Raw genomic sequence first — 24974 nt, forward strand, 5'->3', positions numbered from 1 at the left:
TTACAGTTTGTCTATTCCCAATTAGCCGGTTTAGTATACTTAATGAAAGTACTAATTCTTTCATAGGCCGCCCATTCTTAGTATTTGACGTTCAGGTAACAACAGGTAACTTTATTTGGAGTGGAAGCAGAGAGATAACACCAGATGCCAATTGTAGATCCTCTCACACCTGTGGTCACTGCAGCATCTGACTCCACTTTGTCCAAAAGGGATCTATTCCATTCAATTACACATGATCTAGATTAGACTGACAACAAGATACTGCACGGGACATAGCAGAGTTGGTGAAGTTGAGTGGTGATGAGTTTGCTATTTGGATGAATAAAGCAAGTAAAAAGTGTGTTAGATAAAAATTCATTTCAATTCGCTAATCGGGCTAATATGAATCAGGTGAATCGAGTTCTGCTTTTGGAAACTGGGTTAAGAAGGGGTGCACCGTTCCTGGAGGTACTGCAATACCAGGTCAATGCGTGGAGTGGACAGAGCAAGCTCTTTTTCCATCTCCCTGTTCTAAAAATCCATTTAATATATGGTCCCCAGATAGGGGACGTATCAGATATTAAACTGATAAGAACAGATACTACACTTGATCTTAGCCAAAAGGCCGAGAAGCGATAACCAGAATTGGTTTGGGCCTCGAGTGGCACCCTGGCCTATGCCGGACACATCTTAGGGAGAGAGAGCGAGAGGGAGACAAACCCACGCCTACACAAGACATTTTGTCACCCAAGCCAACCCTTGAAAAGGCTGCTTTGCAGAGCAAAAACAAGAAGAATGGTGCGTTTTGCAGCCGCCGCCCACTGCAATGAATCTGAATAACTCCTCCTTTAGGGCGCAAGCAACTCCCCTCCCCCTTGCAGTCTTTCCAATTCACGATACAAAAAGACGGACAGGACAGGTTGCCTGACTTTCCGTCACTGCCACCCTTTGCCATCCTTACCCGTAGAAAGCCCTTTCATCATCCCCAAACCCTAATCTTTTCCCTTTCCTTCCCAGCCCCCAAACCCTGCCCTCTGTACCTTTCTCACCACCCGCTTCCCTTCTCCTGTCATCCCCCTACCACCCGGGAAAAAAAAGAGATTGCCCCCTCCTTCCACTAGCCCACCCTCCCACCCAAAGAACAACTTCTTCTGCGCAGCTTGTTTTCTAGGCAGCAGCGCTATTGTGATGTCATCGGGGGGCATTGTGACAAGCCGCCAGTGTTCCGTCTCTTCATGTTGTGCACTGTTCAAACCGAAAATACATCAACAGGCAGGCTACAGAAAAGCTTACTAACAAAGGTTAGAGAGGGGCTTTCTCAGAGGGCTTTTTACAGTTTGTCTATTCCCAATTAGCCGGTTTAGTATACTTAATGAAAGTACTAATTCTTTCATAGGCCGCCCATTCTTAGTATTTGACGTTCAGGTAACAACAGGTAACTTTATTTGGAGTGGAAGCAGAGAGATAACACCAGATGCCAATTGTAGATCCTCTCACACCTGTGGTCACTGCAGCATCTGACTCCACTTTGTCCAAAAGGGATCTATTCCATTCAATTGCACATGATCTAGATTAGACTGACAACAAGATACTGCACGGGACATAGCAGAGTTGGTGAAGTTGAGTGGTGATGAGTTTGCTATTTGGATGAATAAAGCAAGTAAAAAGTGTGTTAGATAAAAATTCATTTCAATTCGCTAATCGGGCTAATATGAATCAGGTGAATCGAGTTCTGCTTTTGGAAACTGGGTTAAGAAGGGGTGCACCGTTCCTGGAGGTACTGCAATACCAGGTCAATGCGTGGAGTGGACAGAGCAAGCTCTTTTTCCATCTCCCTGTTCTAAAAATCCATTTAATATATGGTCCCCAGATAGGGGACGTATCAGATATTAAACTGATAAGAACAGATACTACACTTGATCTTAGCCAAAAGGCCGAGAAGCGATAACCAGAATTGGTTTGGGCCTCGAGTGGCACCCTGGCCTATGCCGGACACATCTTAGGGAGAGAGAGCGAGAGGGAGACAAACCCACGCCTACACAAGACATTTTGTCACCCAAGCCAACCCTTGAAAAGGCTGCTTTGCAGAGCAAAAACAAGAAGAATGGTGCGTTTTGCAGCCGCCGCCCACTGCAATGAATCTGAATAACTCCTCCTTTAGGGCGCAAGCAACTCCCCTCCCCCTTGCAGTCTTTCCAATTCACGATACAAAAAGACGGACAGGACAGGTTGCCTGACTTTCCGTCACTGCCACCCTTTGCCATCCTTACCCGTAGAAAGCCCTTTCATCATCCCCAAACCCTAATCTTTTCCCTTTCCTTCCCAGCCCCCAAACCCTGCCCTCTGTACCTTTCTCACCACCCGCTTCCCTTCTCCTGTCATCCCCCTACCACCCGGGAAAAAAAAGAGATTGCCCCCTCCTTCCACTAGCCCACCCTCCCACCCAAAGAACAACTTCTTCTGCGCAGCTTGTTTTCTAGGCAGCAGCGCTATTGTGATGTCATCGGGGGGCATTGTGACAAGCCGCCAGTGTTCCGTCTCTTCATGTTGTGCACTGTTCAAACCGAAAATACATCAACAGGCAGGCTACAGAAAAGCTTACTAACAAAGGTTAGAGAGGGGCTTTCTCAGAGGGCTTTTTACAGTTTGTCTATTCCCAATTAGCCGGTTTAGTATACTTAATGAAAGTACTAATTCTTTCATAGGCCGCCCATTCTTAGTATTTGACGTTCAGGTAACAACAGGTAACTTTATTTGGAGTGGAAGCAGAGAGATAACACCAGATGCCAATTGTAGATCCTCTCACACCTGTGGTCACTGCAGCATCTGACTCCACTTTGTCCAAAAGGGATCTATTCCATTCAATTACACATGATCTAGATTAGACTGACAACAAGATACTGCACGGGACATAGCAGAGTTGGTGAAGTTGAGTGGTGATGAGTTTGCTATTTGGATGAATAAAGCAAGTAAAAAGTGTGTTAGATAAAAATTCATTTCAATTCGCTAATCGGGCTAATATGAATCAGGTGAATCGAGTTCTGCTTTTGGAAACTGGGTTAAGAAGGGGTGCACCGTTCCTGGAGGTACTGCAATACCAGGTCAATGCGTGGAGTGGACAGAGCAAGCTCTTTTTCCATCTCCCTGTTCTAAAAATCCATTTAATATATGGTCCCCAGATAGGGGACGTATCAGATATTAAACTGATAAGAACAGATACTACACTTGATCTTAGCCAAAAGGCCGAGAAGCGATAACCAGAATTGGTTTGGGCCTCGAGTGGCACCCTGGCCTATGCCGGACACATCTTAGGGAGAGAGAGCGAGAGGGAGACAAACCCACGCCTACACAAGACATTTTGTCACCCAAGCCAACCCTTGAAAAGGCTGCTTTGCAGAGCAAAAACAAGAAGAATGGTGCGTTTTGCAGCCGCCGCCCACTGCAATGAATCTGAATAACTCCTCCTTTAGGGCGCAAGCAACTCCCCTCCCCCTTGCAGTCTTTCCAATTCACGATACAAAAAGACGGACAGGACAGGTTGCCTGACGCTCCGTCACTGCCACCCTTTGCCATCCTTACCCGTAGAAAGCCCTTTCATCATCCCCAAACCCTATTCTTTTCCCTTTCCTTCCCAGCCCCCAAACCCTGCCCTCTGTACCTTTCTCACCACCCGCTTCCCTTCTCCTGTCATCCCCCTACCACCCGGGAAAAAAAGAGATTGCCCCCTCCTTCCACTAGCCCACCCTCCCACCCAAAGAACAACTTCTTCTGCGCAGCTTGTTTTCTAGGCAGCAGCGCTATTGTGATGTCATCGGGGGGCATTGTGACAAGCCGCCAGTGTTCCGTCTCTTCATGTTGTGCACTGTTCAAACCGAAAATACATCAACAGGCAGGCTACAGAAAAGCTTACTAACAAAGGTTAGAGAGGGGCTTTCTCAGAGGGCTTTTTACAGTTTGTCTATTCCCAATTAGCCGGTTTAGTATACTTAATGAAAGTACTAATTCTTTCATAGGCCGCCCATTCTTAGTATTTGACGTTCAGGTAACAACAGGTAACTTTATTTGGAGTGGAAGCAGAGAGATAACACCAGATGCCAATTGTAGATCCTCTCACACCTGTGGTCACTGCAGCATCTGACTCCACTTTGTCCAAAAGGGATCTATTCCATTCAATTACACATGATCTAGATTAGACTGACAACAAGATACTGCACGGGACATAGCAGAGTTGGTGAAGTTGAGTGGTGATGAGTTTGCTATTTGGATGAATAAAGCAAGTAAAAAGTGTGTTAGATAAAAATTCATTTCAATTCGCTAATCGGGCTAATATGAATCAGGTGAATCGAGTTCTGCTTTTGGAAACTGGGTTAAGAAGGGGTGCACCGTTCCTGGAGGTACTGCAATACCAGGTCAATGCGTGGAGTGGACAGAGCAAGCTCTTTTTCCATCTCCCTGTTCTAAAAATCCATTTAATATATGGTCCCCAGATAGGGGACGTATCAGATATTAAACTGATAAGAACAGATACTACACTTGATCTTAGCCAAAAGGCCGAGAAGCGATAACCAGAATTGGTTTGGGCCTCGAGTGGCACCCTGGCCTATGCCGGACACATCTTAGGGAGAGAGAGCGAGAGGGAGACAAACCCACGCCTACACAAGACATTTTGTCACCCAAGCCAACCCTTGAAAAGGCTGCTTTGCAGAGCAAAAACAAGAAGAATGGTGCGTTTTGCAGCCGCCGCCCACTGCAATGAATCTGAATAACTCCTCCTTTAGGGCGCAAGCAACTCCCCTCCCCCTTGCAGTCTTTCCAATTCACGATACAAAAAGACGGACAGGACAGGTTGCCTGACTTTCCGTCACTGCCACCCTTTGCCATCCTTACCCGTAGAAAGCCCTTTCATCATCCCCAAACCCTAATCTTTTCCCTTTCCTTCCCAGCCCCCAAACCCTGCCCTCTGTACCTTTCTCACCACCCGCTTCCCTTCTCCTGTCATCCCCCTACCACCCGGGAAAAAAAGAGATTGCCCCCTCCTTCCACTAGCCCACCCTCCCACCCAAAGAACAACTTCTTCTGCGCAGCTTGTTTTCTAGGCAGCAGCGCTATTGTGATGTCATCGGGGGGCATTGTGACAAGCCGCCAGTGTTCCGTCTCTTCATGTTGTGCACTGTTCAAACCGAAAATACATCAACAGGCAGGCTACAGAAAAGCTTACTAACAAAGGTTAGAGAGGGGCTTTCTCAGAGGGCTTTTTACAGTTTGTCTATTCCCAATTAGCCGGTTTAGTATACTTAATGAAAGTACTAATTCTTTCATAGGCCGCCCATTCTTAGTATTTGACGTTCAGGTAACAACAGGTAACTTTATTTGGAGTGGAAGCAGAGAGATAACACCAGATGCCAATTGTAGATCCTCTCACACCTGTGGTCACTGCAGCATCTGACTCCACTTTGTCCAAAAGGGATCTATTCCATTCAATTACACATGATCTAGATTAGACTGACAACAAGATACTGCACGGGACATAGCAGAGTTGGTGAAGTTGAGTGGTGATGAGTTTGCTATTTGGATGAATAAAGCAAGTAAAAAGTGTGTTAGATAAAAATTCATTTCAATTCGCTAATCGGGCTAATATGAATCAGGTGAATCGAGTTCTGCTTTTGGAAACTGGGTTAAGAAGGGGTGCACCGTTCCTGGAGGTACTGCAATACCAGGTCAATGCGTGGAGTGGACAGAGCAAGCTCTTTTTCCATCTCCCTGTTCTAAAAATCCATTTAATATATGGTCCCCAGATAGGGGACGTATCAGATATTAAACTGATAAGAACAGATACTACACTTGATCTTAGCCAAAAGGCCGAGAAGCGATAACCAGAATTGGTTTGGGCCTCGAGTGGCACCCTGGCCTATGCCGGACACATCTTAGGGAGAGAGAGCGAGAGGGAGACAAACCCACGCCTACACAAGACATTTTGTCACCCAAGCCAACCCTTGAAAAGGCTGCTTTGCAGAGCAAAAACAAGAAGAATGGTGCGTTTTGCAGCCGCCGCCCACTGCAATGAATCTGAATAACTCCTCCTTTAGGGCGCAAGCAACTCCCCTCCCCCTTGCAGTCTTTCCAATTCACGATACAAAAAGACGGACAGGACAGGTTGCCTGACTTTCCGTCACTGCCACCCTTTGCCATCCTTACCCGTAGAAAGCCCTTTCATCATCCCCAAACCCTAATCTTTTCCCTTTCCTTCCCAGCCCCCAAACCCTGCCCTCTGTACCTTTCTCACCACCCGCTTCCCTTCTCCTGTCATCCCCCTACCACCCGGGAAAAAAAGAGATTGCCCCCTCCTTCCACTAGCCCACCCTCCCACCCAAAGAACAACTTCTTCTGCGCAGCTTGTTTTCTAGGCAGCAGCGCTATTGTGATGTCATCGGGGGGCATTGTGACAAGCCGCCAGTGTTCCGTCTCTTCATGTTGTGCACTGTTCAAACCGAAAATACATCAACAGGCAGGCTACAGAAAAGCTTACTAACAAAGGTTAGAGAGGGGCTTTCTCAGAGGGCTTTTTACAGTTTGTCTATTCCCAATTAGCCGGTTTAGTATACTTAATGAAAGTACTAATTCTTTCATAGGCCGCCCATTCTTAGTATTTGACGTTCAGGTAACAACAGGTAACTTTATTTGGAGTGGAAGCAGAGAGATAACACCAGATGCCAATTGTAGATCCTCTCACACCTGTGGTCACTGCAGCATCTGACTCCACTTTGTCCAAAAGGGATCTATTCCATTCAATTACACATGATCTAGATTAGACTGACAACAAGATACTGCACGGGACATAGCAGAGTTGGTGAAGTTGAGTGGTGATGAGTTTGCTATTTGGATAAATAAAGCAAGTAAAAAGTGTGTTAGATAAAAATTCATTTCAATTCGCTAATCGGGCTAATATTAATCAGGTGAATCGAGTTCTGCTTTTGGAAACTGGGTTAAGAAGGGGTGCACCGTTCCTGGAGGTACTGCAATACCAGGTCAATGCGTGGAGTGGACAGAGCAAGCTCTTTTTCCATCTCCCTGTTCTAAAAATCCATTTAATATATGGTCCCCAGATAGGGGACGTATCAGATATTAAACTGATAAGAACAGATACTACACTTGATCTTAGCCAAAAGGCCGAGAAGCGATAACCAGAATTGGTTTGGGCCTCGAGTGGCACCCTGGCCTATGCCGGACACATCTTAGGGAGAGAGAGCGAGAGGGAGACAAACCCACGCCTACACAAGACATTTTGTCACCCAAGCCAACCCTTGAAAAGGCTGCTTTGCAGAGCAAAAACAAGAAGAATGGTGCGTTTTGCAGCCGCCGCCCACTGCAATGAATCTGAATAACTCCTCCTTTAGGGCGCAAGCAACTCCCCTCCCCCTTGCAGTCTTTCCAATTCACGATACAAAAAGACGGACAGGACAGGTTGCCTGACTTTCCGTCACTGCCACCCTTTGCCATCCTTACCCGTAGAAAGCCCTTTCATCATCCCCAAACCCTAATCTTTTCCCTTTCCTTCCCAGCCCCCAAACCCTGCCCTCTGTACCTTTCTCACCACCCGCTTCCCTTCTCCTGTCATCCCCCTACCACCCGGGAAAAAAAGAGATTGCCCCCTCCTTCCACTAGCCCACCCTCCCACCCAAAGAACAACTTCTTCTGCGCAGCTTGTTTTCTAGGCAGCAGCGCTATTGTGATGTCATCGGGGGGCATTGTGACAAGCCGCCAGTGTTCCGTCTCTTCATGTTGTGCACTGTTCAAACCGAAAATACATCAACAGGCAGGCTACAGAAAAGCTTACTAACAAAGGTTAGAGAGGGGCTTTCTCAGAGGGCTTTTTACAGTTTGTCTATTCCCAATTAGCCGGTTTAGTATACTTAATGAAAGTACTAATTCTTTCATAGGCCGCCCATTCTTAGTATTTGACGTTCAGGTAACAACAGGTAACTTTATTTGGAGTGGAAGCAGAGAGATAACACCAGATGCCAATTGTAGATCCTCTCACACCTGTGGTCACTGCAGCATCTGACTCCACTTTGTCCAAAAGGGATCTATTCCATTCAATTACACATGATCTAGATTAGACTGACAACAAGATACTGCACGGGACATAGCAGAGTTGGTGAAGTTGAGTGGTGATGAGTTTGCTATTTGGATGAATAAAGCAAGTAAAAAGTGTGTTAGATAAAAATTCATTTCAATTCGCTAATCGGGCTAATATGAATCAGGTGAATCGAGTTCTGCTTTTGGAAACTGGGTTAAGAAGGGGTGCACCGTTCCTGGAGGTACTGCAATACCAGGTCAATGCGTGGAGTGGACAGAGCAAGCTCTTTTTCCATCTCCCTGTTCTAAAAATCCATTTAATATATGGTCCCCAGATAGGGGACGTATCAGATATTAAACTGATAAGAACAGATACTACACTTGATCTTAGCCAAAAGGCCGAGAAGCGATAACCAGAATTGGTTTGGGCCTCGAGTGGCACCCTGGCCTATGCCGGACACATCTTAGGGAGAGAGAGCGAGAGGGAGACAAACCCACGCCTACACAAGACATTTTGTCACCCAAGCCAACCCTTGAAAAGGCTGCTTTGCAGAGCAAAAACAAGAAGAATGGTGCGTTTTGCAGCCGCCGCCCACTGCAATGAATCTGAATAACTCCTCCTTTAGGGCGCAAGCAACTCCCCTCCCCCTTGCAGTCTTTCCAATTCACGATACAAAAAGACGGACAGGACAGGTTGCCTGACTTTCCGTCACTGCCACCCTTTGCCATCCTTACCCGTAGAAAGCCCTTTCATCATCCCCAAACCCTAATCTTTTCCCTTTCCTTCCCAGCCCCCAAACCCTGCCCTCTGTACCTTTCTCACCACCCGCTTCCCTTCTCCTGTCATCCCCCTACCACCCGGGAAAAAAAGAGATTGCCCCCTCCTTCCACTAGCCCACCCTCCCACCCAAAGAACAACTTCTTCTGCGCAGCTTGTTTTCTAGGCAGCAGCGCTATTGTGATGTCAGCGGGGGGCATTGTGACAAGCCGCCAGTGTTCCGTCTCTTCATGTTGTGCACTGTTCAAACCGAAAATACATCAACAGGCAGGCTACAGAAAAGCTTACTAACAAAGGTTAGAGAGGGGCTTTCTCAGAGGGCTTTTTACAGTTTGTCTATTCCCAATTAGCCGGTTTAGTATACTTAATGAAAGTACTAATTCTTTCATAGGCCGCCCATTCTTAGTATTTGACGTTCAGGTAACAACAGGTAACTTTATTTGGAGTGGAAGCAGAGAGATAACACCAGATGCCAATTGTAGATCCTCTCACACCTGTGGTCACTGCAGCATCTGACTCCACTTTGTCCAAAAGGGATCTATTCCATTCAATTACACATGATCTAGATTAGACTGACAACAAGATACTGCACGGGACATAGCAGAGTTGGTGAAGTTGAGTGGTGATGAGTTTGCTATTTGGATGAATAAAGCAAGTAAAAAGTGTGTTAGATAAAAATTCATTTCAATTCGCTAATCGGGCTAATATGAATCAGGTGAATCGAGTTCTGCTTTTGGAAACTGGGTTAAGAAGGGGTGCACCGTTCCTGGAGGTACTGCAATACCAGGTCAATGCGTGGAGTGGACAGAGCAAGCTCTTTTTCCATCTCCCTGTTCTAAAAATCCATTTAATATATGGTCCCCAGATAGGGGACGTATCAGATATTAAACTGATAAGAACAGATACTACACTTGATCTTAGCCAAAAGGCCGAGAAGCGATAACCAGAATTGGTTTGGGCCTCGAGTGGCACCCTGGCCTATGCCGGACACATCTTAGGGAGAGAGAGCGAGAGGGAGACAAACCCACGCCTACACAAGACATTTTGTCACCCAAGCCAACCCTTGAAAAGGCTGCTTTGCAGAGCAAAAACAAGAAGAATGGTGCGTTTTGCAGCCGCCGCCCACTGCAATGAATCTGAATAACTCCTCCTTTAGGGCGCAAGCAACTCCCCTCCCCCTTGCAGTCTTTCCAATTCACGATACAAAAAGACGGACAGGACAGGTTGCCTGACTTTCCGTCACTGCCACCCTTTGCCATCCTTACCCGTAGAAAGCCCTTTCATCATCCCCAAACCCTAATCTTTTCCCTTTCCTTCCCAGCCCCCAAACCCTGCCCTCTGTACCTTTCTCACCACCCGCTTCCCTTCTCCTGTCATCCCCCTACCACCCGGGAAAAAAAGAGATTGCCCCCTCCTTCCACTAGCCCACCCTCCCACCCAAAGAACAACTTCTTCTGCGCAGCTTGTTTTCTAGGCAGCAGCGCTATTGTGATGTCATCGGGGGGCATTGTGACAAGCCGCCAGTGTTCCGTCTCTTCATGTTGTGCACTGTTCAAACCGAAAATACATCAACAGGCAGGCTACAGAAAAGCTTACTAACAAAGGTTAGAGAGGGGCTTTCTCAGAGGGCTTTTTACAGTTTGTCTATTCCCAATTAGCCGGTTTAGTATACTTAATGAAAGTACTAATTCTTTCATAGGCCGCCCATTCTTAGTATTTGACGTTCAGGTAACAACAGGTAACTTTATTTGGAGTGGAAGCAGAGAGATAACACCAGATGCCAATTGTAGATCCTCTCACACCTGTGGTCACTGCAGCATCTGACTCCACTTTGTCCAAAAGGGATCTATTCCATTCAATTACACATGATCTAGATTAGACTGACAACAAGATACTGCACGGGACATAGCAGAGTTGGTGAAGTTGAGTGGTGATGAGTTTGCTATTTGGATGAATAAAGCAAGTAAAAAGTGTGTTAGATAAAAATTCATTTCAATTCGCTAATCGGGCTAATATGAATCAGGTGAATCGAGTTCTGCTTTTGGAAACTGGGTTAAGAAGGGGTGCACCGTTCCTGGAGGTACTGCAATACCAGGTCAATGCGTGGAGTGGACAGAGCAAGCTCTTTTTCCATCTCCCTGTTCTAAAAATCCATTTAATATATGGTCCCCAGATAGGGGACGTATCAGATATTAAACTGATAAGAACAGATTTTGATTTAATGAAGCTTTCCAAAGCACCACAAAAAATGCATGACCGAAGTCACACCAAAAACAGTGCAAAGGCTAGGATTCGTGTGGACCCCACCGTGAGGAGAGGGTCCCCAAAAATCAATCCCGTCCCTCCGAGCCAGAAGGCCACAGCAAGGGTCAGGGATCTTCGGTGCTCCCCCAAGCCGAAGCCTGGTTGAGCCTTGTCGTTGCTCCCAGCGTCCACCCAGGCATCTTACCCAAGTGGAGTAGAGAGCTACTAGTTGTTGGTTTCGCAGCCGAAACTGCCTGGACCGTCAACCGGTGTTGGTTTCTCAGCCCAAGGCTAACCGGACCTCCAACCGGGTGTTGGTTTCTCAGCCGAAGCTGACCCAGACCTCCAACCGGGTGTTGGTTTCTCAGCCGAAGCTGACCCAGACCTCCAACCGGGTGTTAGTTTCTCAGCCCAAAGCTGACCAGACCTCCGACCGGGATTATAAAAATTTCCCTTCCTAGCCAGAAGGCCGGGATAGGGTAATATGCTCAAAAAGTATGAAAAGGCAAGGTACGGTGTGCTACAGAGCCCAAGGCTTGCCGGGGTCCCAAGCCAGCAAGCTCAGACTCACTCCAGGGTCGTCAGTCCTGGGGCACGTTGTACCATAGCCCCCCACCCTTACTCAGTCTAATAGCCTCGATCCTGGTAGGGCCATGTTTTCCTCTAGATGAATATACTATCCACCCAGAGTACTAGCAAGCGCAACCTTCCAGTGTGCATTGTATCATTGTACTAAGGTGGCCTGGAGCTTAAACCACCTCTTCGAACAACACTACTCTTGATCTTAGCCAAAAGGCCGAGAAGCGATAACCAGAATTGGTTTGGGCCTCGAGTGGCACCCTGGCCTATGCCGGACACATCTTAGGGAGAGAGAGCGAGAGGGAGACAAACCCACGCCTACACAAGACATTTTGTCACCCAAGCCAACCCTTGAAAAGGCTGCTTTGCAGAGCAAAAACAAGAAGAATGGTGCGTTTTGCAGCCGCCGCCCACTGCAATGAATCTGAATAACTCCTCCTTTAGGGCGCAAGCAACTCCCCTCCCCCTTGCAGTCTTTCCAATTCACGATACAAAAAGACGGACAGGACAGGTTGCCTGACTTTCCGTCACTGCCACCCTTTGCCATCCTTACCCGTAGAAAGCCCTTTCATCATCCCCAAACCCTAATCTTTTCCCTTTCCTTCCCAGCCCCCAAACCCTGCCCTCTGTACCTTTCTCACCACCCGCTTCCCTTCTCCTGTCATCCCCCTACCACCCGGGAAAAAAAGAGATTGCCCCCTCCTTCCACTAGCCCACCCTCCCACCCAAAGAACAACTTCTTCTGCGCAGCTTGTTTTCTAGGCAGCAGCGCTATTGTGATGTCATCGGGGGGCATTGTGACAAGCCGCCAGTGTTCCGTCTCTTCATGTTGTGCACTGTTCAAACCGAAAATACATCAACAGGCAGGCTACAGAAAAGCTTACTAACAAAGGTTAGAGAGGGGCTTTCTCAGAGGGCTTTTTACAGTTTGTCTATTCCCAATTAGCCGGTTTAGTATACTTAATGAAAGTACTAATTCTTTCATAGGCCGCCCATTCTTAGTATTTGACGTTCAGGTAACAACAGGTAACTTTATTTGGAGTGGAAGCAGAGAGATAACACCAGATGCCAATTGTAGATCCTCTCACACCTGTGGTCACTGCAGCATCTGACTCCACTTTGTCCAAAAGGGATCTATTCCATTCAATTACACATGATCTAGATTAGACTGACAACAAGATACTGCACGGGACATAGCAGAGTTGGTGAAGTTGAGTGGTGATGAGTTTGCTATTTGGATGAATAAAGCAAGTAAAAAGTGTGTTAGATAAAAATTCATTTCAATTCGCTAATCGGGCTAATATGAATCAGGTGAATCGAGTTCTGCTTTTGGAAACTGGGTTAAGAAGGGGTGCACCGTTCCTGGAGGTACTGCAATACCAGGTCAATGCGTGGAGTGGACAGAGCAAGCTCTTTTTCCATCTCCCTGTTCTAAAAATCCATTTAATATATGGTCCCCAGATAGGGGACGTATCAGATATTAAACTGATAAGAACAGATACTACACTTGATCTTAGCCAAAAGGCCGAGAAGCGATAACCAGAATTGGTTTGGGCCTCGAGTGGCACCCTGGCCTATGCCGGACACATCTTAGGGAGAGAGAGCGAGAGGGAGACAAACCCACGCCTACACAAGACATTTTGTCACCCAAGCCAACCCTTGAAAAGGCTGCTTTGCAGAGCAAAAACAAGAAGAATGGTGCGTTTTGCAGCCGCCGCCCACTGCAATGAATCTGAATAACTCCTCCTTTAGGGCGCAAGCAACTCCCCTCCCCCTTGCAGTCTTTCCAATTCACGATACAAAAAGACGGACAGGACAGGTTGCCTGACTTTCCGTCACTGCCACCCTTTGCCATCCTTACCCGTAGAAAGCCCTTTCATCATCCCCAAACCCTAATCTTTTCCCTTTCCTTCCCAGCCCCCAAACCCTGCCCTCTGTACCTTTCTCACCACCCGCTTCCCTTCTCCTGTCATCCCCCTACCACCCGGGAAAAAAAGAGATTGCCCCCTCCTTCCACTAGCCCACCCTCCCACCCAAAGAACAACTTCTTCTGCGCAGCTTGTTTTCTAGGCAGCAGCGCTATTGTGATGTCATCGGGGGGCATTGTGACAAGCCGCCAGTGTTCCGTCTCTTCATGTTGTGCACTGTTCAAACCGAAAATACATCAACAGGCAGGCTACAGAAAAGCTTACTAACAAAGGTTAGAGAGGGGCTTTCTCAGAGGGCTTTTTACAGTTTGTCTATTCCCAATTAGCCGGTTTAGTATACTTAATGAAAGTACTAATTCTTTCATAGGCCGCCCATTCTTAGTATTTGACGTTCAGGTAACAACAGGTAACTTTATTTGGAGTGGAAGCAGAGAGATAACACCAGATGCCAATTGTAGATCCTCTCACACCTGTGGTCACTGCAGCATCTGACTCCACTTTGTCCAAAAGGGATCTATTCCATTCAATTACAAATGATCTAGATTAGACTGACAACAAGATACTGCACGGGACATAGCAGAGTTGGTGAAGTTGAGTGGTGATGAGTTTGCTATTTGGATGAATAAAGCAAGTAAAAAGTGTGTTAGATAAAAATTCATTTCAATTCGCTAATCGGGCTAATATGAATCAGGTGAATCGAGTTCTGCTTTTGGAAACTGGGTTAAGAAGGGGTGCACCGTTCCTGGAGGTACTGCAATACCAGGTCAATGCGTGGAGTGGACAGAGCAAGCTCTTTTTCCATCTCCCTGTTCTAAAAATCCATTTAATATATGGTCCCCAGATAGGGGACGTATCAGATATTAAACTGATAAGAACAGATTTTTGATTTAATGAAGCTTTCCAAAGCACCGCAAAAATGCATGACCGAAGTCACACCAAAAACAGTGCAAAGGCTAGGATTCGTGTGGACCCCTCCGTGAGAAGAGGATCCCCAAAAATCAACCCCGTCCCTCCGAGCCAAAAGGCCACAGCGAGGGTCAGGGATCTTCGGTGCTCCCCCAAGCCGAAGCCTGGTTGAGCCTTGTTGTTGCTCCCAGCGTCCACCGAGGCATCTTACCCAAGTGGAGTAGGGAGCTACTAGTCGTTGGTTTCGCAGCCGAGACTGCCCGGACCGTCAACCGGTGTTGGTTTCTCAGCCCAAGGCTGACCGGACCTCCAACCGGGTGTTGGTTTCTCAGCCCAAGGCTGACCGGACCTCCAACCGGGTGTTGGTTTCTCAGCCCAAGGCTAACCGGACCTCCAACCGGGTGTTGGTTTCTCAGCCAAAGCTGACCCGGACCTCCAACCGGGTGTTGGTTTCTCAGCCCAAAGCTGACCGGACCTCCGACCGGGATTATAAAAATTTCCCTTCTTAGCCAGAAGGCCGGGATAGGGCAATATGCTTGGAAAGTATGAATAGGCAAGGCGCGGCGTGTGACAGAGTCTGAGGCTTACCAGGGTCCCAACCTAGCAAGTTCAGACTCCCTCCAGGGTGTCCATTCCTGGGGCACATTGCACCATAACCCCCACACTTACTCAGTCTAATAGCCTCGATCCTGGTAGGGCCATGGTTTCCTCTAGATGGATATACTATCCTCCCAAAGTACTAACAAGCGCAACCTTCCAGTGTGCATTGCATCATTGTACTAAGGTGGCCGGAGCCTTAAACCACCTTTTCGAACGATACTACACTTGATCTTAGCCAAAAGGCCGAGAAGCGATAACCAGAATTGGTTTGGGCCTCGAGTGGCACCCTGGCCTATGCCGGACACATCTTAGGGAGAGAGAGCGAGAGGGAGACAAACCCACGCCTACACAAGACATTTTGTCACCCAAGCCAACCCTTGAAAAGGCTGCTTTGCAGAGCAAAAACAAGAAGAATGGTGCGTTTTGCAGCCGCCGCCCACTGCAATGAATCTGAATAACTCCTCCTTTAGGGCGCAAGCAACTCCCCTCCCCCTTGCAGTCTTTCCAATTCACGATACAAAAAGACGGACAGGACAGGTTGCCTGACTTTCCGTCACTGCCACCCTTTGCCATCCTTACCCGTAGAAAGCCCTTTCATCATCCCCAAACCCTAATCTTTTCCCTTTCCTTCCCAGCCCCCAAACCCTGCCCTCTGTACCTTTCTCACCACCCGCTTCCCTTCTCCTGTCATCCCCCTACCACCCGGGAAAAAAAGAGATTGCCCCCTCCTTCCACTAGCCCACCCTCCCACCCAAAGAACAACTTCTTCTGCGCAGCTTGTTTTCTAGGCAGCAGCGCTATTGTGATGTCATCGGGGGGCATTGTGACAAGCCGCCAGTGTTCCGTCTCTTCATGTTGTGCACTGTTCAAACCGAAAATACATCAACAGGCAGGCTACGGAAAAGCTTACTAACAAAGGTTAGAGAGGGGCTTTCTCAGAGGGCTTTTTACAGTTTGTCTATTCCCAATTAGCCGGTTTAGTATACTTAATGAAAGTACTAATTCTTTCATAGGCCGCCCATTCTTAGTATTTGACGTTCAGGTAACAACAGGTAACTTTATTTGGAGTGGAAGCAGAGAGATAACACCAGATGCCAATTGTAGATCCTCTCACACCTGTGGTCACTGCAGCATCTGACTCCACTTTGTCCAAAAGGGATCTATTCCATTCAATTACACATGATCTAGATTAGACTGACAACAAGATACTGCACGGGACATAGCAGAGTTGGTGAAGTTGAGTGGTGATGAGTTTGCTATTTGGATGAATAAAGCAAGTAAAAAGTGTGTTAGATAAAAATTCATTTCAATTCGCTAATCGGGCTAATATGAATCAGGTGAATCGAGTTCTGCTTTTGGAAACTGGGTTAAGAAGGGGTGCACCGTTCCTGGAGGTACTGCAATACCAGGTCAATGCGTGGAGTGGACAGAGCAAGCTCTTTTTCCATCTCCCTGTTCTAAAAATCCATTTAATATATGGTCCCCAGATAGGGGACGTATCAGATATTAAACTGATAAGAACAGATACTACACTTGATCTTAGCCAAAAGGCCGAGAAGCGATAACCAGAATTGGTTTGGGCCTCGAGTGGCACCCTGGCCTATGCCGGACACATCTTAGGGAGAGAGAGCGAGAGGGAGACAAACCCACGCCTACACAAGACATTTTGTCACCCAAGCCAACCCTTGAAAAGGCTGCTTTGCAGAGCAAAAACAAGAAGAATGGTGCGTTTTGCAGCCGCCGCCCACTGCAATGAATCTGAATAACTCCTCCTTTAGGGCGCAAGCAACTCCCCTCCCCCTTGCAGTCTTTCCAATTCACGATACAAAAAGACGGACAGGACAGGTTGCCTGACTTTCCGTCACTGCCACCCTTTGCCATCCTTACCCGTAGAAAGCCCTTTCATCATCCCCAAACCCTAATCTTTTCCCTTTCCTTCCCAGCCCCCAAACCCTGCCCTCTGTACCTTTCTCACCACCCGCTTCCCTTCTCCTGTCATCCCCCTACCACCCGGGAAAAAAAGAGATTGCCCCCTCCTTCCACTAGCCCACCCTCCCACCCAAAGAACAACTTCTTCTGCGCAGCTTGTTTTCTAGGCAGCAGCGCTATTGTGATGTCATCGGGGGGCATTGTGACAAGCCGCCAGTGTTCCGTCTCTTCATGTTGTGCACTGTTCAAACCGAAAATACATCAACAGGCAGGCTACAGAAAAGCTTACTAACAAAGGTTAGAGAGGGGCTTTCTCAGAGGGCTTTTTACAGTTTGTCTATTCCCAATTAGCCGGTTTAGTATACTTAATGAAAGTACTAATTCTTTCATAGGCCGCCCATTCTTAGTATTTGACGTTCAGGTAACAACAGGTAACTTTATTTGGAGTGGAAGCAGAGAGATAACACCAGATGCCAATTGTAGATCCTCTCACACCTGTGGTCACTGCAGCATCTGACTCCACTTTGTCCAAAAGGGATCTATTCCATTCAATTACACATGATCTAGATTAGACTGACAACAAGATACTGCACGGGACATAGCAGAGTTGGTGAAGTTGAGTGGTGATGAGTTTGCTATTTGGATGAATAAAGCAAGTAAAAAGTGTGTTAGATAAAAATTCATTTCAATTCGCTAATCGGGCTAATATGAATCAGGTGAATCGAGTTCTGCTTTTGGAAACTGGGTTAAGAAGGGGTGCACCGTTCCTGGAGGTACTGCAATACCAGGTCAATGCGTGGAGTGGACAGAGCAAGCTCTTTTTCCATCTCCCTGTTCTAAAAATCCATTTAATATATGGTCCCCAGATAGGGGACGTATCAGATATTAAACTGATAAGAACAGATACTACACTTGATCTTAGCCAAAAGGCCGAGAAGCGATAACCAGAATTGGTTTGGGCCTCGAGTGGCACCCTGGCCTATGCCGGACACATCTTAGGGAGAGAGAGCGAGAGGGAGACAAACCCACGCCTACACAAGACATTTTGTCACCCAAGCCAACCCTTGAAAAGGCTGCTTTGCAGAGCAAAAACAAGAAGAATGGTGCGCTTTGCAGCCGCCGCCCACTGCAATGAATCTGAATAACTCCTCCTTTAGGGCGCAAGCAACTCCCCTCCCCCTTGCAGTCTTTCCAATTCACGATACAAAAAGACGGACAGGACAGGTTGCCTGACTTTCCGTCACTGCCACCCTTTGCCATCCTTACCCGTAGAAAGCCCTTTCATCATCCCCAAACCCTAATCTTTTCCCTTTCCTTCCCAGCCCCCAAACCCTGCCCTCTGTACCTTTCTCACCACCCCGCTTCCCTTCTCCTGTCATCCCCCTACCACCCGGGAAAAAAAGAGATTGCCCCCTCCTTCCACTAGCCCACCCTCCCACCCAAAGAACAACTTCTTCTGCGCAGCTTGTTTTCTAGGCAGCAGCGCTATTGTGATGTCATCGGGGGGCATTGTGACAAGCCGCCAGTGTTCCGTCTCTTCATGTTGTGCACTGTTCAAACCGAAAATACATCAACAGGCAGGCTACAGAAAAGCTTACTAACAAAGGTTAGAGAGGGGCTTTCTCAGAGGGCTTTTTACAGTTTGTCTATTCCCAATTAGCCGGTTTAGTATACTTAATGAAAGTACTAATTCTTTCATAGGCCGCCCATTCTTAGTATTTGACGTTCAGGTAACAACAGGTAACTTTATTTGGAGTGGAAGCAGAGAGATAACACCAGATGCCAATTGTAGATCCTCTCACACCTGTGGTCACTGCAGCATCTGACTCCACTTTGTCCAAAAGGGATCTATTCCATTCAATTACACATGATCTAGATTAGACTGACAACAAGATACTGCACGGGACATAGCAGAGTTGGTGAAGTTGAGTGGTGATGAGTTTGCTATTTGGATGAATAAAGCAAGTAAAAAGTGTGTTAGATAAAAATTCATTTCAATTCGCTAATCGGGCTAATATGAATCAGGTGAATCGAGTTCTGCTTTTGGAAACTGGGTTAAGAAGGGGTGCACCGTTCCTGGAGGTACTGCAATACCAGGTCAATGCGTGGAGTGGACAGAGCAAGCTCTTTTTCCATCTCCCTGTTCTAAAAATCCATTTAATATATGGTCCCCAGATAGGGGACGTATCAGATATTAAACTGATAAGAACAGATACTACACTTGATCTTAGCCAAAAGGCCGAGAAGCGATAACCAGAATTGGTTTGGGCCTCGAGTGGCACCCTGGCCTATGCCGGACACATCTTAGGGAGAGAGAGCGAGAGGGAGACAAACCCACGCCTACACAAGACATTTTGTCACCCAAGCCAACCCTTGAAAAGGCTGCTTTGCAGAGCAAAAACAAGAAGAATGGTGCGTTTTGCAGCCGCCGCCCACTGCAATGAATCTGAATAACTCCTCCTTTAGGGCGCAAGCAACTCCCCTCCCCCTTGCAGTCTTTCCAATTCACGATACAAAAAGACGGACAGGACAGGTTGCCTGACTTTCCGTCACTGCCACCCTTTGCCATCCTTACCCGTAGAAAGCCCTTTCATCATCCCCAAACCCTAATCTTTTCCCTTTCCTTCCCAGCCCCCAAACCCTGCCCTCTGTACCTTTCTCACCACCCGCTTCCCTTCTCCTGTCATCCCCCTACCACCCGGGAAAAAAAGAGATTGCCCCCTCCTTCCACTAGCCCACCCTCCCACCCAAAGAACAACTTCTTCTGCGCAGCTTGTTTTCTAGGCAGCAGCGCTATTGTGATGTCATCGGGGGGCATTGTGACAAGCCGCCAGTGTTCCGTCTCTTCATGTTGTGCACTGTTCAAACCGAAAATACATCAACAGGCAGGCTACAGAAAAGCTTACTAACAAAGGTTAGAGAGGGGCTTTCTCAGAGGGCTTTTTACAGTTTGTCTATTCCCAATTAGCCGGTTTAGTATACTTAATGAAAGTACTAATTCTTTCATAGGCCGCCCATTCTTAGTATTTGACGTTCAGGTAACAACAGGTAACTTTATTTGGAGTGGAAGCAGAGAGATAACACCAGATGCCAATTGTAGATCCTCTCACACCTGTGGTCACTGCAGCATCTGACTCCACTTTGTCCAAAAGGGATCTATTCCATTCAATTACACATGATCTAGATTAGACTGACAACAAGATACTGCACGGGACATAGCAGAGTTGGTGAAGTTGAGTGGTGATGAGTTTGCTATTTGGATGAATAAAGCAAGTAAAAAGTGTGTTAGATAAAAATTCATTTCAATTCGCTAATCGGGCTAATATGAATCAGGTGAATCGAGTTCTGCTTTTGGAAACTGGGTTAAGAAGGGGTGCACCGTTCCTGGAGGTACTGCAATACCAGGTCAATGCGTGGAGTGGACAGAGCAAGCTCTTTTTCCATCTCCCTGTTCTAAAAATCCATTTAATATATGGTCCCCAGATAGGGGACGTATCAGATATTAAACTGATAAGAACAGATACTACACTTGATCTTAGCCAAAAGGCCGAGAAGCGATAACCAGAATTGGTTTGGGCCTCGAGTGGCACCCTGGCCTATGCCGGACACATCTTAGGGAGAGAGAGCGAGAGGGAGACAAACCCACGCCTACACAAGACATTTTGTCACCCAAGCCAACCCTTGAAAAGGCTGCTTTGCAGAGCAAAAACAAGAAGAATGGTGCGTTTTGCAGCCGCCGCCCACTGCAATGAATCTGAATAACTCCTCCTTTAGGGCGCAAGCAACTCCCCTCCCCCTTGCAGTCTTTCCAATTCACGATACAAAAAGACGGACAGGACAGGTTGCCTGACTTTCCGTCACTGCCACCCTTTGCCATCCTTACCCGTAGAAAGCCCTTTCATCATCCCCAAACCCTAATCTTTTCCCTTTCCTTCCCAGCCCCCAAACCCTGCCCTCTGTACCTTTCTCACCACCCGCTTCCCTTCTCCTGTCATCCCCCTACCACCCGGGAAAAAAAGAGATTGCCCCCTCCTTCCACTAGCCCACCCTCCCACCCAAAGAACAACTTCTTCTGCGCAGCTTGTTTTCTAGGCAGCAGCGCTATTGTGATGTCATCGGGGGGCATTGTGACAAGCCGCCAGTGTTCCGTCTCTTCATGTTGTGCACTGTTCAAACCGAAAATACATCAACAGGCAGGCTACAGAAAAGCTTACTAACAAAGGTTAGAGAGGGGCTTTCTCAGAGGGCTTTTTACAGTTTGTCTATTCCCAATTAGCCGGTTTAGTATACTTAATGAAAGTACTAATTCTTTCATAGGCCGCCCATTCTTAGTATTTGACGTTCAGGTAACAACAGGTAACTTTATTTGGAGTGGAAGCAGAGAGATAACACCAGATGCCAATTGTAGATCCTCTCACACCTGTGGTCACTGCAGCATCTGACTCCACTTTGTCCAAAAGGGATCTATTCCATTCAATTACACATGATCTAGATTAGACTGACAACAAGATACTGCACGGGACATAGCAGAGTTGGTGAAGTTGAGTGGTGATGAGTTTGCTATTTGGATGAATAAAGCAAGTAAAAAGTGTGTTAGATAAAAATTCATTTCAATTCGCTAATCGGGCTAATATGAATCAGGTGAATCGAGTTCTGCTTTTGGAAACTGGGTTAAGAAGGGGTGCACCGTTCCTGGAGGTACTGCAATACCAGGTCAATGCGTGGAGTGGACAGAGCAAGCTCTTTTTCCATCTCCCTGTTCTAAAAATCCATTTAATATATGGTCCCCAGATAGGGGACGTATCAGATATTAAACTGATAAGAACAGATACTACACTTGATCTTAGCCAAAAGGCCGAGAAGCGATAACCAGAATTGGTTTGGGCCTCGAGTGGCACCCTGGCCTATGCCGGACACATCTTAGGGAGAGAGAGCGAGAGGGAGACAAACCCACGCCTACACAAGACATTTTGTCACCCAAGCCAACCCTTGAAAAGGCTGCTTTGCAGAGCAAAAACAAGAAGAATGGTGCGTTTTGCAGCCGCCGCCCACTGCAATGAATCTGAATAACTCCTCCTTTAGGGCGCAAGCAACTCCCCTCCCCCTTGCAGTCTTTCCAATTCACGATACAAAAAGACGGACAGGACAGGTTGCCTGACTTTCCGTCACTGCCACCCTTTGCCATCCTTACCCGTAGAAAGCCCTTTCATCATCCCCAAACCCTAATCTTTTCCCTTTCCTTCCCAGCCCCCAAACCCTGCCCTCTGTACCTTTCTCACCACCCGCTTCCCTTCTCCTGTCATCCCCCTACCACCCGGGAAAAAAAGAGATTGCCCCCTCCTTCCACTAGCCCACCCTCCCACCCAAAGAACAACTTCTTCTGCGCAGCTTGTTTTCTAGGCAGCAGCGCTATTGTGATGTCATCGGGGGGCATTGTGACAAGCCGCCAGTGTTCCGTCTCTTCATGTTGTGCACTGTTCAAACCGAAAATACATCAACAGGCAGGCTACAGAAAAGCTTACTAACAAAGGTTAGAGAGGGGCTTTCTCAGAGGGCTTTTTACAGTTTGTCTATTCCCAATTAGCCGGTTTAGTATACTTAATGAAAGTACTAATTCTTTCATAGGCCGCCCATTCTTAGTATTTGACGTTCAGGTAACAACAGGTAACTTTATTTGGAGTGGAAGCAGAGAGATAACACCAGATGCCAATTGTAGATCCTCTCACACCTGTGGTCACTGCAGCATCTGACTCCACTTTGTCCAAAAGGGATCTATTCCATTCAATTACACATGATCTAGATTAGACTGACAACAAGATACTGCACGGGACATAGCAGAGTTGGTGAAGTTGAGTGGTGATGAGTTTGCTATTTGGATGAATAAAGCAAGTAAAAAGTGTGTTAGATAAAAATTCATTTCAATTCGCTAATCGGGCTAATATGAATCAGGTGAATCGAGTTCTGCTTTTGGAAACTGGGTTAAGAAGGGGTGCACCGTTCCTGGAGGTACTGCAATACCAGGTCAATGCGTGGAGTGGACAGAGCAAGCTCTTTTTCCATCTCCCTGTTCTAAAAATCCATTTAATATATGGTCCCCAGATAGGGGACGTATCAGAAATTAAACTGATAAGAACAGATACTACACTTGATCTTAGCCAAAAGGCCGAGAAGCGATAACCAGAATTGGTTTGGGCCTCGAGTGGCACCCTGGCCTATGCCGGACACATCTTAGGGAGAGAGAGCGAGAGGGAGACAAACCCACGCCTACACAAGACATTTTGTCACCCAAGCCAACCCTTGAAAAGGCTGCTTTGCAGAGCAAAAACAAGAAGAATGGTGCGTTTTGCAGCCGCCGCCCACTGCAATGAATCTGAATAACTCCTCCTTTAGGGCGCAAGCAACTCCCCTCCCCCTTGCAGTCTTTCCAATTCACGATACAAAAAGACGGACAGGACAGGTTGCCTGACTTTCCGTCACTGCCACCCTTTGCCATCCTTACCCGTAGAAAGCCCTTTCATCATCCCCAAACCCTAATCTTTTCCCTTTCCTTCCCAGCCCCCAAACCCTGCCCTCTGTACCTTTCTCACCACCCGCTTCCCTTCTCCTGTCATCCCCCTACCACCCGGGAAAAAAAGAGATTGCCCCCTCCTTCCACTAGCCCACCCTCCCACCCAAAGAACAACTTCTTCTGCGCAGCTTGTTTTCTAGGCAGCAGCGCTATTGTGATGTCATCGGGGGGCATTGTGACAAGCCGCCAGTGTTCCGTCTCTTCATGTTGTGCACTGTTCAAACCGAAAATACATCAACAGGCAGGCTACAGAAAAGCTTACTAACAAAGGTTAGAGAGGGGCTTTCTCAGAGGGCTTTTTACAGTTTGTCTATTCCCAATTAGCCGGTTTAGTATACTTAATGAAAGTACTAATTCTTTCATAGGCCGCCCATTCTTAGTATTTGACGTTCAGGTAACAACAGGTAACTTTATTTGGAGTGGAAGCAGAGAGATAACACCAGATGCCAATTGTAGATCCTCTCACACCTGTGGTCACTGCAGCATCTGACTCCACTTTGTCCAAAAGGGATCTATTCCATTCAATTACACATGATCTAGATTAGACTGACAACAAGATACTGCACGGGACATAGCAGAGTTGGTGAAGTTGAGTGGTGATGAGTTTGCTATTTGGATGAATAAAGCAAGTAAAAAGTGTGTTAGATAAAAATTCATTTCAATTCGCTAATCGGGCTAATATGAATCAGGTGAATCGAGTTCTGCTTTTGGAAACTGGGTTAAGAAGGGGTGCACCGTTCCTGGAGGTACTGCAATACCAGGTCAATGCGTGGAGTGGACAGAGCAAGCTCTTTTTCCATCTCCCTGTTCTAAAAATCCATTTAATATATGGTCCCCAGATAGGGGACGTATCAGATATTAAACTGATAAGAACAGATACTACACTTGATCTTAGCCAAAAGGCCGAGAAGCGATAACCAGAATTGGTTTGGGCCTCGAGTGGCACCCTGGCCTATGCCGGACACATCTTAGGGAGAGAGAGCGAGAGGGAGACAAACCCACGCCTACACAAGACATTTTGTCACCCAAGCCAACCCTTGAAAAGGCTGCTTTGCAGAGCAAAAACAAGAAGAATGGTGCGTTTTGCAGCCGCCGCCCACTGCAATGAATCTGAATAACTCCTCCTTTAGGGCGCAAGCAACTCCCCTCCCCCTTGCAGTCTTTCCAATTCACGATACAAAAAGACGGACAGGACAGGTTGCCTGACTTTCCGTCACTGCCACCCTTTGCCATCCTTACCCGTAGAAAGCCCTTTCATCATCCCCAAACCCTAATCTTTTCCCTTTCCTTCCCAGCCCCCAAACCCTGCCCTCTGTACCTTTCTCACCACCCGCTTCCCTTCTCCTGTCATCCCCCTACCACCCGGGAAAAAAAGAGATTGCCCCCT

At 47.2% G+C, this 24974-nt stretch overlaps 18 non-coding genes and 1 pseudogene across 18 annotated transcripts; all 19 read right to left on the bottom strand.

The window, feature by feature from the left end:
* Positions 1-425: 425 nt before the first annotated feature.
* Positions 426-616, bottom strand: LOC142253904 (U2 spliceosomal RNA). The gene has a single exon (XR_012726933.1). It is a non-coding gene; the product is annotated as a U2 spliceosomal RNA (small nuclear RNA).
* A 1118-nt stretch (positions 617-1734) lies between these two features.
* Positions 1735-1925, bottom strand: LOC142253905 (U2 spliceosomal RNA). The gene has a single exon (XR_012726934.1). It is a non-coding gene; the product is annotated as a U2 spliceosomal RNA (small nuclear RNA).
* A 1118-nt stretch (positions 1926-3043) lies between these two features.
* On the bottom strand, positions 3044-3234 carry LOC142253906 (U2 spliceosomal RNA). Its single transcript, XR_012726935.1, has one exon. It is a non-coding gene; the product is annotated as a U2 spliceosomal RNA (small nuclear RNA).
* Positions 3235-4351: 1117 nt separating this feature from the next.
* On the bottom strand, positions 4352-4542 carry LOC142253907 (U2 spliceosomal RNA). The gene has a single exon (XR_012726936.1). It is a non-coding gene; the product is annotated as a U2 spliceosomal RNA (small nuclear RNA).
* A 1117-nt stretch (positions 4543-5659) lies between these two features.
* On the bottom strand, positions 5660-5850 carry LOC142253908 (U2 spliceosomal RNA). Its single transcript, XR_012726937.1, has one exon. It is a non-coding gene; the product is annotated as a U2 spliceosomal RNA (small nuclear RNA).
* Positions 5851-6967: 1117 nt separating this feature from the next.
* On the bottom strand, positions 6968-7158 carry LOC142253909 (U2 spliceosomal RNA). The gene has a single exon (XR_012726938.1). It is a non-coding gene; the product is annotated as a U2 spliceosomal RNA (small nuclear RNA).
* A 1117-nt stretch (positions 7159-8275) lies between these two features.
* On the bottom strand, positions 8276-8466 carry LOC142253910 (U2 spliceosomal RNA). Its single transcript, XR_012726939.1, has one exon. It is a non-coding gene; the product is annotated as a U2 spliceosomal RNA (small nuclear RNA).
* Positions 8467-9583: 1117 nt separating this feature from the next.
* On the bottom strand, positions 9584-9774 carry LOC142253911 (U2 spliceosomal RNA). Its single transcript, XR_012726940.1, has one exon. It is a non-coding gene; the product is annotated as a U2 spliceosomal RNA (small nuclear RNA).
* A 1117-nt stretch (positions 9775-10891) lies between these two features.
* Positions 10892-11087, bottom strand: LOC142253090 (U2 spliceosomal RNA). The gene has a single exon (XR_012726410.1). It is a non-coding gene; the product is annotated as a U2 spliceosomal RNA (small nuclear RNA).
* A 1915-nt stretch (positions 11088-13002) lies between these two features.
* LOC142253912 (U2 spliceosomal RNA) lies at positions 13003-13193 on the bottom strand. Its single transcript, XR_012726941.1, has one exon. It is a non-coding gene; the product is annotated as a U2 spliceosomal RNA (small nuclear RNA).
* A 1117-nt stretch (positions 13194-14310) lies between these two features.
* On the bottom strand, positions 14311-14506 carry LOC142253129 (U2 spliceosomal RNA). The gene has a single exon (XR_012726448.1). It is a non-coding gene; the product is annotated as a U2 spliceosomal RNA (small nuclear RNA).
* A 697-nt stretch (positions 14507-15203) lies between these two features.
* On the bottom strand, positions 15204-15345 carry LOC142253699 (U2 spliceosomal RNA; annotated as a pseudogene).
* Positions 15346-16462: 1117 nt separating this feature from the next.
* On the bottom strand, positions 16463-16653 carry LOC142253913 (U2 spliceosomal RNA). The gene has a single exon (XR_012726942.1). It is a non-coding gene; the product is annotated as a U2 spliceosomal RNA (small nuclear RNA).
* Positions 16654-17770: 1117 nt separating this feature from the next.
* Positions 17771-17961, bottom strand: LOC142253915 (U2 spliceosomal RNA). Its single transcript, XR_012726944.1, has one exon. It is a non-coding gene; the product is annotated as a U2 spliceosomal RNA (small nuclear RNA).
* Positions 17962-19079: 1118 nt separating this feature from the next.
* LOC142253916 (U2 spliceosomal RNA) lies at positions 19080-19270 on the bottom strand. Its single transcript, XR_012726945.1, has one exon. It is a non-coding gene; the product is annotated as a U2 spliceosomal RNA (small nuclear RNA).
* A 1117-nt stretch (positions 19271-20387) lies between these two features.
* LOC142253917 (U2 spliceosomal RNA) lies at positions 20388-20578 on the bottom strand. The gene has a single exon (XR_012726946.1). It is a non-coding gene; the product is annotated as a U2 spliceosomal RNA (small nuclear RNA).
* Positions 20579-21695: 1117 nt separating this feature from the next.
* On the bottom strand, positions 21696-21886 carry LOC142253918 (U2 spliceosomal RNA). Its single transcript, XR_012726947.1, has one exon. It is a non-coding gene; the product is annotated as a U2 spliceosomal RNA (small nuclear RNA).
* A 1117-nt stretch (positions 21887-23003) lies between these two features.
* On the bottom strand, positions 23004-23194 carry LOC142252848 (U2 spliceosomal RNA). Its single transcript, XR_012726214.1, has one exon. It is a non-coding gene; the product is annotated as a U2 spliceosomal RNA (small nuclear RNA).
* Positions 23195-24311: 1117 nt separating this feature from the next.
* Positions 24312-24502, bottom strand: LOC142253919 (U2 spliceosomal RNA). Its single transcript, XR_012726948.1, has one exon. It is a non-coding gene; the product is annotated as a U2 spliceosomal RNA (small nuclear RNA).
* Positions 24503-24974: the final 472 nt, after the last annotated feature.

The sequence above is a fragment of the Anomaloglossus baeobatrachus genome, chromosome 9 (assembly GCF_048569485.1).
Source record: "Anomaloglossus baeobatrachus isolate aAnoBae1 chromosome 9, aAnoBae1.hap1, whole genome shotgun sequence".
In the NCBI taxonomy this organism is placed as follows: Eukaryota; Metazoa; Chordata; class Amphibia; order Anura; family Aromobatidae; genus Anomaloglossus; species Anomaloglossus baeobatrachus.